The sequence below is a fragment of the Pteronotus mesoamericanus genome, unplaced genomic scaffold (assembly GCF_021234165.1).
Source record: "Pteronotus mesoamericanus isolate MK-2021 breed Mesoamerican mustached bat unplaced genomic scaffold, CSHL_Meso_final scaffold_85, whole genome shotgun sequence".
In the NCBI taxonomy this organism is placed as follows: Eukaryota; Metazoa; Chordata; class Mammalia; order Chiroptera; family Mormoopidae; genus Pteronotus; species Pteronotus mesoamericanus.
The window spans coordinates 9,877,929-9,890,095 of NW_026555329.1; positions in this window are offsets into that span (position 1 = coordinate 9,877,929).

A 12,167-nucleotide genomic window follows, 5' to 3' on the forward strand; every position below is an offset into this window, starting at 1 on the left:
GTTCCTCAGTAAATTCCACAAAGTCGTGGAATAGATCTCTCTTGTTAGTGTGAAATGCCCACCATGTATGACAATGTGGGTCTTGGGGCCCTCGGACACTTAATATTTATTGAACAAATGATTAAAATAGGAACTTTTTCCATGGGATTTTCTTGACTCTGAGAGACTGGTGAGGACTCATGAGTCCCAGGCGGCTCGCACAGAGAGGAGCTGAGGATGGGATAATTAGAAACTTGGGATAGGATCCTCATTGGGTTGGTGCAGCGTTGGGGTTTCCTAACAATCTGGACCCTTTCACTCCACCTGTTTGACAGACTCTTCCTTGATGAAAGCGTGCTCTTGCTTGCCCAAGGGGTCCCGGCGCATCACTGCTGCAGTGTTATGTTAAAACAGGGTTAGGGTGGCGTGCAGGGTGTGATGTAGATCGTGGGACATGCAGTGGGGGAGGCATGACAGCTTGGAATGCCACCTGCATCTCCCACTGACATCTGTTGAACCAGAGATTTCCAATCACTAACACGCCTCAGCGATTCTATCCTGTGGTCAAGCAACATCGATAAATCTCTCTTCATGAGTAGCTATGCAGTTCAGAGTTATCTTTACCTTTCACCACATGGATATTTCTAAAGTTCCTCCAGTACTATATCAGCTTTTAAATTAAAAGTTTCTATTTAATTTGAGTGGTTGAATCATTTCTGTTTCAGAGGCTACTTATAGAAATAGAAAATGCTTTTCCAGTCTTGTTCTGGCTCAAGAATATATGCCAGATATTAAAATTTTCAAAGAGCAATCTACTCTCTTTTTTGGCAATCATATAATCACTAATCAAAAAACAATCTGCTTTTTTTTATGGCAATCAGTCAAAAAAAAGTGAGATCATAGGGCCTAGAACTATGAAGGAAGATACCACAGCATCATTTCCTATATCGCTGGTGCTAGCTTCCTGGCATTGACAGAGTTAACTCGCTCTAGAACTCACCAAGGAAACTTCTGGGGACTTCTGAAGGCATTCTCTGGCAGAGGTACCCATCACATCCGTGTTCCAGCCATGTAATATCATGAGCTCAGTCAGCTGCAGGAGGAACTGCCCATTTCAATTTATTTAGCACCTGCATTCGGCAAGTATTTCACAAGAAGTAGTCAACCAATAGAGCAGTCACCCAATAAAGCCATCCATAGCTTACGGGCAAATTTTCTGGTCCCAGGGGAGGTCTCGAGAATGAGACTCGAGTCATAAAGTACCTGTAGGCACCAAGTGAAACAACAGTCCAGGCACTGTTTTTATCCTCCAAGTTCAGTATGAGCAATCTGGATATCCCTACAGGTAAATAAGTAAAAGTGTAGAGGTATACAGGTACAAAGGGAAAGAAGAAAATACCTTTTTGTTTTAATTTATTGCACATAGGCAAGAAATTTATTTCCCATTCTTTTTAAAAATCATTTTTATTAACTATTTTCAGAGAATACATGATGATGACCCCTTAATATAACATAAATCTCTACATTCATTTTTAAAAGACTCTTGTCTTATTATTAGTATTAGTAACAACTTATATGTAATGAGTACTTACTCTGTGCCTGACAATATGCGAGGAATATTATGTGCATTATCTCATCTAATTGTGACTATAATTTTGTGAGAAGCTAGTAACTTGTATAATCTTGCATATGTCATGACTTGTATTATAAAATAGCTTTCATCTTATTCAACTGCGATAGCAATCCTGTGAGAAGTTGACAAACTTTTGTAATAGGAACTATAACAATATTTATAAAGGGAGGTTTGGGGAACATTTGTGGAAAAGTAATAATTGTGGTAAAACCTTAGATAAAGAAGGGAAGGAGAGTTTGTTTTCCATGAACTTGGTAGGGCGGGGCAGCAGATCTTACATGGAACATAAGATTAGCGACTTCTATATTAAGATGACACCCATTCTATTTTATCAGTCAATGTAAGTATCAATTTATACTTACAAAATATATTTTAGTTCCATTTTATATAATTTTTAAAATAATAGAAGGAAAATTAAGGAAGATATTTTAATTAAGAGTCAAAGAATTCACAAGAAAATGAGTTTAAAGTTTTCCTTTAGTTTTCCACTTAAGAAACGTCATCTCATTGAGACAGTATATTTAAATATACTTTAATATAATCACGTACTTCAAAAAGCCAGCTTTCACTTTCAGAGATGGTAAATTCCAAGGATAGTTTCTATTTTCAAGTTTGTTTTTAAAATAATAATAGCCCTGTAAATTAAACTTACTAGAATCTGTATTTTGAAATTCATGCATTTTCTTTAAGGGTGGAATAGCATTTATTTAAGTACCTATTTCTAGAAGTCCCTTCCAGGACTTGTGATCTATAAAAATATGGATAAATAGCTCAGCTTTGCTAAGCTGGTTCATCAGCTGTAGATCAGCCTAATAATAGCTCTACCCTAGAGGGTTGTCTTGTAGATAAAAAGGGAATTGTTTATTTGGCCTTAGGGAATTAAGTATAATTACTGAAGTGACAATGATGTTTGCCCAGTCACATTTACAGAAGCCTGTGCACTTATTTGAATACTGTGCTTTAATTTGGCAAATGTTTAAATTAACTCCGGGTGGCAAGATCCCCAATACGGAAGAACTTTAGAACATAGTATTACAATGCATACTTAATAGTATTTGTTATAGTCTTCTGTTTCTAAAAGCAATTAATGATCACTTTTAGGATGTTCATAAATTTGCCATTTAGTCATAATTACCTTAAATATTTTAAAAGGAATGTTTATGCTCACTTGATTTCAGACCACCAGCAGAGCTGTTTGTGCTTTGTGTTCAACTTGGAGTTCTATGTGGGTTACCTAGTGTATTGGTGTCTAGATCAGCTCAGGCTGCTATAACAAAATATCATGGACAGGGTGGCTTAACGAATAGACATTTATTTCCCACAGGTTGGAGGATGGGAAGTCCAAGATCAGGGTGTCTGCATAGTTGGGCTCCGTTGAAATCTCTCTTCCTGGCTGGTATTTGCCTTCTCACTGTGTCCCTGCAAGGCAGAGAGAGAATGCAGGCTCTTGGTGTCTTTCTATACTTACTAATCACATCATGGGGGCCCAACCTAACCTAATTACCTCCCAAAGACCTATTTCCAAATACCATCACACTGGGGGTAAGGACTTCCACCTACGCATTTGGAGGACACAAACATTCAGTCCATACTATTTGGTTAGAGCTACCTTGACAAATCACAACCTACTGGGTTGCTTCCATAATAGAAACTTAGTGTCTCACAACTGTGGAGGCTGGAAGTCTGAAGTCAGCACGTCGGGAGGGTTGGCTCCTGCTGAGAGCCGTGTAGGAGAATCTGTTCCATGCCACTCTCTCAGCTTCTGGTGGTTGCTGGTGGCCACTGGTGTCCCTTGGCTTCTGCTGCTCCCCCGGACCTCTGCCCTCATCTTCACAGGTGTTTCCCTCTGTCTGTGTCTGAGCTTCTCCTTTTAATAAAGGGCAGTCACTGTATTGAATTAGGAGCCCATCCTACTCCAGAGTGACCTCGTCTTTACTAATTAGATCTGCAATGATCCTATTTCCAAATAAGGCCACATCCTAATATATTGGGGTTTAGGACATCAACATAGGAATTTGTATTGGGGTGTGATTCAATTCATAATACCCTTAATGTCTATAAAGCTCAGATATGGATATGAAACATTATTTAGCTCCCAAGTTTTCATAGGCTACATTATTTTTTCAAATTAATATAAAATATTTAATATATTATGTGGTCTATGTTTTTTTACTTGATATCTTCTCTGTGAAAAGTATTGGCAATATGGAAATTAAATTCCAAGCTTTGTGAAGCAAAAGAAACATTCATTTATAAAAACAAACAAACAAAATGCAAACAAACCACAAACCCGAAACTAGAATCCTACATGTCATGTGAGAACACTTTGCCAAATTAAATTTGACGTTTGCTGAGTTTCTTGCTATAGTACTTGCGGTATTTAAAAGTGGTTTCTAAATTAGCTATTAAAAAGCATTTAATTTTGCATAAAGCAGCTTTCCCTACAGAGCCTTAATTAAAAGTCACTATTCAATTATTTATGTACCACTCAGTGCATTGAAATGATTTACAAAGGACTAGCAAGTGTCATCCTACAGACTTGGGCCTAATGGTACACAACACTCAAGGTAAATTCAAACTACTAATCCGACTTTACTTTTTTGCTTTTTTACCTAGTAGTCTTCAGAAAAAGCTGGAAGCTTATCAGGTCTCTGAAGAGATCAAAAGCCAAGAAGATACTGGAAGTATCCTGAATATTCCCTTAAAAGTCCAGATAAATTAGAAGCTCTAAAAGTTTTACCAGCCCACAGGAGAACAATTAGGTTGATAGTACAAACAAATCTGTAAGAGCGAAGCAATCATCAGACTAAAGGAAAGAAGACTCAGTTATTTAATGGAGGAGGACAGCTGCAGCTCCTCGCAACTCTGGGGGTGCTGGAGTCCTTAACTGAGTGGCCTCCAGGCCTCTGCGGTCACCTTAGGGCGTCTGAACGTGAGAAAAGTTTAAGGGCATCCCCGCAGTCCCTCAGAACAATGAGCAAAACGAGCGACATGGGTCCTCACTGCTCCTCTTTCATACCTTGAGGATGTCCAAGAAGCTTTCTGCCACCCGGACGCCTATTGTAGTGGACAGCGACAGAGGGTGACACTGCCCATCATGGACAGGCTGCCCAAGGAGGAGCCAGAGTTGTTGTATTTCAGGTGGAAGCTCAGTGAGGGCTCTGGCCAGTCATAGCTTCAGACAGCCAACCTGAATCTTTGTTTTCACATACACAGTGTCCCAAAAGCCTTCGTTCAGTTTTAAGTGTTAATATTTTCAGTAGTATCGATGTTACAAACTTACAAAATGAGCATCATTTGGGAAACTATTTAATTTCTCTGCTCTTGTTTAGTTTTGAAATATTAAAAAATGTTTATTTTTTTTTTTGTTTCAGTCCCTCTGAAGATGGCAAACACTAAAACAGAATAGTAAATTAAAAATGTATTATTTGGCAAACAAGTATATGAAAAAAATCCTCAATATTATGAATTATTAGGAGGGTGCAGTCAAAATGCACAGTGGTATACTACCTCACACCCATTAGGGTGGATGCTATCAGGAAGGAAGGAAGGAAGAAGAAAGGAAGGAAAGGAGCAGAAAGGAAAGGAAGGATGGAAGGGAGGGAGGACGGGGAGGGAAAGAGAGTTGGAAAAGATGTGGAGAAATTAGAAACTTTGTTCATTATTGGTGGGCATGTAAAATGGTGCACTTGCTGTGGAAAACAAGATGGTAGTTTCTCAAAAAAATAAATATAAAATGACCATATGATCCAGCAACCTCATTTCTTGATATGTATCCCAAAGAACTAAAAGCAGGGCTTCTAAGAGATATTTGCACACCCATGTTCTTGGCAGCATTATTCACAATAGCCAGGAAGTGGAATTAATAAATGAAATGTGACATATATACATACAATGAAATATTATTCATCCTTAAAAGGGAAGGAAATTCTGACACATGCTACTACATGGATGAATCTCAAGAACATAATGCTAAGTGAAATAAAGCCAGCCACAAAGAGGCAAATACTGTATGATTCCACTTTATGAAGTATCTAGTGTTGTCAAATTCATAGAAATAGAAGGTAAAAGTATGGTTTCCAGGGCCCGGGGGCAGGGGTAAAGGGCAATTAGTGTTTAATGCACATAAGAGTTTCAGTTTTACAAGATGAAAAAGTTCTGAAAATTGCACAACAATGTTAATATACTTAATACTACGTAACTGTACATTAAGAAATGGTTAATCCAGTCCTGGCAAGAGTGGCGCAGTTGGTTGGGAGTAGTCCCACAAACCGAAAGGTTGCCGGTTTGATTCCCAGTCGGAGTGCAACTAATTGATGTTTCTCTCACATCAGCGTTTCTCTCCCTCTCTTCCTCCTTCCCTTACCCTCTCTCTAAAATCAAAAATAAAACTTAAAAACTAAAAAAAAAAAAGAAATGGTTAATCCAAAGAGGACATACAGAGGGCCAAAAGACATGTCACCAAAGACATGCAAATTAAAACCACAATGAGATGTTGCCTTACACCTATCAGAATGGCTATTATCAATAAATCAACAAACAACAAACATTGGCTAGGATGTGGAGCAAGGACCCTCATGCACTATTGGTGGCAATGCAGACTGGTGCAGCCACTGTGGAAAGCAGTATGGAAATCTCCTCAAAAAATTGAAAATGGAACTGCCTTATGACCCAGTGATTCTCTTTTGGGAATATATCGAAACACTAATTTGAAAGAACATAAGCACCCCTATGTCTATTGCAGCATTATTTACAATAGCTAAGATTTGGAAACAGCCCAAGTATCTGTTAGTGGATGAGGGGATAACACAACAATGGAATACTACTCAGCCTTAAAGAAGAAGGAAACCTTACCTCTTGCCACAGCATCGATGGACCTGTAAGGAGAGTGTTATGTTAAGTGAAATAAGCCAGTCAGAGAGAGACATGTACCATATGATTTCACTTAGATGTGGAATCTAATGAACAAAATAAACTAACAAAATAGAAACAGACTATAGATACAGAGAACAGACTGACAGCTGTCAGAGGGGAGAGGGTTTGGAGGACTGGGTAAAAAACAAAAAGGTAAGACAATTAAAAAAACAAACAACAGCAACAACAAAACCCTCATAGACACAGGCAACAGTGTGGTGCTTACCAGAGGGAAAGTGGGGCAGAGGGAGGTAGGAGATGGTAAAGGAGGGATAAATGGTGACGGAAGGAGACTTGACTTCGGGTGGTGAACAGACAATACAATATACAGATGATGTATGATAGAATTGTACATCTGAAACCTATATAATTTTATTAATCAATGTCACTGCTATGAATTCACTAAGAAATTTTAAAAGAATGGTTAAGGCAGTACATTTTACGTTCTTGGTTTTCTACCACAATAAGAAAATCATTATGCAAACTTTTGCTCAGCATCACTAGCCATCAGAGAAATGCAAATTAAAACCACAATGAGATACCACCTCACACCGGTCAGATTGGCCGTCATAAACAAATCAACAAACAACAGGTACTGGCAAGGCTGCGGAGAAAAGGGAACACTAGTACACTGTTGGTGGGAATGCAGACTGGTGTAGACACTGTGGAAAACAGTTTGGAATTTCCTCAAAGAGCTAAAAATGGAACTGACTTTTGACCCAGTGATTCCACTGCTGGGATTATACCCTAAGAATCTCAAAACACCAATTCAAAAGAACGTATGCACCCCAATTTTCATAGCAACACAATTTACAATAGCCAAGTGCTAGAAGCAAGCTAAGTGCCCATCAGTAAATGAGTGGATCAAAAAACTTGGTACATTTACACAATGGAATACTATGCAGCAGAAAGAAAGAAAGAGCTACTGCCCTTCGCAACAGCATGGATGGAACTGGAGAGCATTGTGCTAAGTAAAATAAGCCAAGGGGTGAAAGACAAATACCATATGATCTCTTCTATAAGTGGAACCTAACAAATAAAACAAGCAAGGAAAATATAACCAGCAACATTGAAAGAAAAAGGAAATCAACAGAATCAAGAGGGAAGGAGGGAGGGGGCGGTGGGGAAAGGGAAAGGAAGGGTCAAGTGAAGGAACATGTGTGGAGGACCCATGGACGAAGCCAAAGTGGGAAAGGGTTGAGCCAAAGTAGGAAAGGATTGAGGAAGGGAGGTGGGGGAGGGGGCAGGGGAAAGTGGTGGTGGAAAGGTGGAGATAAATGTATTTGAACAATAAAAAAAATGTAATAAGTGTAAATAATTATTTTCATATATTTTTGTATTTTGAAGCATTGATACTTCTGCTGAGATTATTAAAACTTCATTAACACTTTTGAGATACCCTATGTTTTGGGTCTTGCCTCCATTTATGGCTGATGGTGTGCACTCTTAGGTTTAGGTTAGCTGAAGTGTTTCTACTCTAAAATCCAAGTTGTAAATACAAGCATCAATATTATTTTAAAATACTTGATACTTTAAAAGTTCGTATGGATTTGAAAATCATTTGCATTATCACAGAAATTTCAATATTGCATTTGGCAGGGAAAGAAGCGATGTGCCAATAGATCCTAAAATATAACTTCAAATGCGTATTTTAGAATAGTTGTAACTTAAATCAAGGGTGAATTAAAGTATGCTGGCTAATGATTTCCTTTCTCTCTTATAATAATTTATTGTGAATGAGCATTATAACTGAGCTTCTCTATATTCTGATTGGCATTTTGAAAATTGGATAATGCTCCCCACCCCCAAAAGACACTCATGCCCTAATCTCCAAAACCTGTGAATATGTTACTTCATATTGCAAAAGGATTTTGTAGATGTGATTAAATTAAGGTATTTGAGATGGGGATATTATCCTGACTTATCCAGGCATAATGTAATACAAATATAATCATAAGAGTCGTTCCTGTAAGACAGAGAATGGCCAGGAACAGAAGCAGAGGCTATGCTGCTGGTTTCAAAGATGGAGGAAGGGGCCACAAGCCAAGGAGTGTGGGCAGCTTCTAGAAGCTGCAAAAGACAAGGACATAGATTCTTCCCTAAAGCCTGAACAAAAACACAGCTCTGCTGTTTTATTATTTAATTTATTTTTTGTCCTTGCCTGAGGACATGGTCATTGACTTTAGAGGGGAAGGGAGGGACGGAAACATGGATTGGTTGCCTCTTGTTCACATGCTGACTAGGGACTGAACCCGCAACGTAGGCATGCACCCTGATTGGGAATCAAACCCATGACCTTTCAGTTTTCATGATGACTCTTCAACCACTCCGCCCAGAGCCTGCTGACCCATTTTAGATTTCTGACCTGCAGAACAGTAAGATATTAAGTTTGTGTGGTTTTTATCTACCACATTTGTTGTGATATGTTACAGTGTCAATAGGAAACTAATATGACAATGGTCTATAAGCGGCTTTCCCTCATCGCCTTTGTGGGACATGTACATACAGCATTGTCTGTGCTGTTGCATTTCTGTGTGTTCGAAAGTTACTGGACTGAAGGATCTGTTTGCCTCTGTGCATCAAAGCCCAGTAACAGACAAACAGGAGTTTGCAGCCAACGAAGGTCTTCTTGAGGAGATAGCACCTTGCCTGGATTCACAGGTAACTTGTGCTCAAAGACCTGGCTCCCGGATGGTTTTCAAGGAATGGACTACATAAGGAAAAAAGTCATTAATCATGGTAAAAGCGAGGGTCATGGTCTCTTTTGATTGGTTGGTTCTAGGATAGGGGGTAATTGAAATTTGCATTTGGTTCTGATGTCAGCCGTGGAGTTGTTCTGTCTAATTTTGCAAGGATTTGTTCTGCGGGATTGTTTTGCTTTCCTGGGTCTGGAGTTAATACACAACTGAGGCCGAGAGTATTTTTAGTTTGAAAATTCTGTCTCAATAGTAAATAGACCCAGGAGGCTGACCAGAAAGAACTTCATTGTCCTGAGGGTTTAATGATTAAGCAAGGGAGAGGGAAGTGGGTGAGTTAGGGCACTAGGTGAGGCCAGGGTGAGTCAAAAGAAAAAATCACAGTAAGAGGTCAGATGAAAAAAAATGGTGTCTGCATGGTTACACAAGACTGGCCCTGCTCAGGGCAGAGCCTCAAGATTCCGGCCTCTCAGGTGGTTGAAACCCTAGGTGAACGGTGCCATATAAGAAGACAGCTGGACTTTTGCTACAAGTGACTGCCTACGATATAGATTAAAAGACTATTCACTGTAACAAACAACCTTGAAGAAGATTCAAGGAAATGCTAACACCTATGCCCAATCAGTGACTCTAATGAGTAAGTTTTAACAGTTCTTCTTCATTGTTCGATCTGCGTTTCCTGTGAATTTGAGTGGAATAAACTCATCTTGAACCTTTATTGTTTTTGCCTGATTTAATCTTTATTATTTTATTTTCCACTACCATTTAGTCCCCTTTAAAACCCCCTCCTCTCAGCAATCACGACACTGTTGTCCATGCCCATGAGTCCTTTTTCCTTTTTGCTCAATCCCTCCACCCCCTGCCTCCTCACCACCAGTTTTATCGTTTTGAAATAAGTCTATAACTATCAGACCAAATTGATAAGAAAAATGTTTTCCAACTGCAATACTTTTATTCTCCTTAATTAAATATTGATCTTTGTTTTTTTGTTTGTTTGTTTTCTGATTATCGTCTCCTGTATTTGGTTCAGAGTCCAGACTGCCTATGGCTTGTGTCTGCTTCCACAAAGAATTAAGAAATATTATTTTTCTCCCTTCATTCTCCTGGGCTGGATTCCGTGATTGCTTTTTCATCTTATCTCTCATTTACCTTCCAAGATAACAGCCTCAGAGTTGCTCTGTGTGTCTGTGTGTCTATGCCCTCCAACATTTTCTGCCAATATCCTCCTGAAAGATTGCCGGCAAGAGATACACTTTTTATAAAGGTAAGGCATGTGGTTACATTTAGTTCACATCAGTTATTGCAATTCTGGGGGCTGGTACCACCTCTAAACATTCCAATCCAGTTTTAAAAATTAGAACTTTTGCACCAAGTGTTTTACTTGTAAAGTTTCTTTCAGTTTGCTTTTATAAAGCAAAGGGCAAAAACAAAACTAATTAATCAGAAACAAACACTAATATGTGCAGTGTTGAGGGCAGAGTGTTGATACAGCTGCCTTTCAAAACAGACGCTAACAGGCCATTCACTTCTAAATTGGCTATTGTGTTGTTCGAGTTTATTACCCGAGGTTTAAAAACCAGAAGTGTATAGAAAGTTATCTAAACTACTCCACGTTTCCTGGAAAATGTGCTACTACTTTTCTTTGAAACAGTACCCGGTAGCATTCTAAGGCCAACTCCTAGGAGAGGTGAATAAAAAGTAAGTGGGCCATTAAATCAGCCCCCTTCAATTCTCTGTACCCCCAAGTTCTGTTTCCTCTTCACTTTTCTATTGTGACAATATGTCAAGGAAGGAAGAATGGCCCCCAGGACAAAAATAAGATGTTAGGAGGAGACTCTGATGATGACAATGTTACAGACATTCCATGTGGGAGTCAGGCTGTAACTATCTGACATAATTTACCTTCATACCACTCTTTGGCAAGTCCTTGTCATCTGGCTGCTATTGCAATTTTTTTTTTAAGAAGTAGAATATTCTTTCATGAGTTCTATATAATTTTCCTGAATGCACACATTTCTAACATATTTTGCAGTCTAATCTTCAGAGGCATCTAATGGAGTCATACATTTTCTTGCAGATTTCTCATTATTAGAATCATTATTTTGAGCATGATTTTAAGAACAAGAATATTTTCACCACATCTAAAACAATGTACAAATCCTAAATACCTCTGGGGAGTTCATTTGTTTCCTTGAAATTTTCTTGGTCAATGTATATGGAAATTTTTTTTTAAAAATACACACACAGGAGGAAAAATAAACAAACCTTTGGACTCCATCTAACTAAAACAATATTAAGAATTAACATTTGACTTGTGATTATTTTTAACCACAGGATGGTGAAGAAACTTACTAGACCTCTGTGAATTTTTTCCCCCATTTTTTAAAATTGTTGTTCAAATATAGTTGTCTCCATTTTCCTGGATGAATTTTATTGAACATTAAAAAAAAAATTTGTGATTTGTAGCTTTAGCAAATCTTTAAACCTTTCTATTATAAACAATTTTCTAAGGGCTTTCTGGGAGAATATTAATAGAGTTCAAAGAGGTCAGACGGCAGTTCTGGAGCATCTCCAACTCTTAGGTGCTATGTATAGTTATGGAATCATAACGATAGAAAGACATGCATGTGCTCTTTGAGTCATGACTAATCATATGATTTTGCAAGAGAAGAAACTCAAGTCAAGAGAAGTTGAGAATGAAGAATATAGACTATGGTCTATCTTTTTTTAAATTAAAAAGAAAAGGAGACTGTGGTCCCTTGAATCCCAATCTGATGTACTTGTCCCCAAAACTGTTCCTTCAGACACTGAACACAAATGTAGTTCTCCAAAAATGACTGTAAGAACAAAAAGTTTATAATATTTGTTTCAGAGGTTTTCCTTGACAGTTTGAAGGGTATTATTTTGCTCTGAAGAAAAACTTGATATTTGCAGTACTTTAAAAT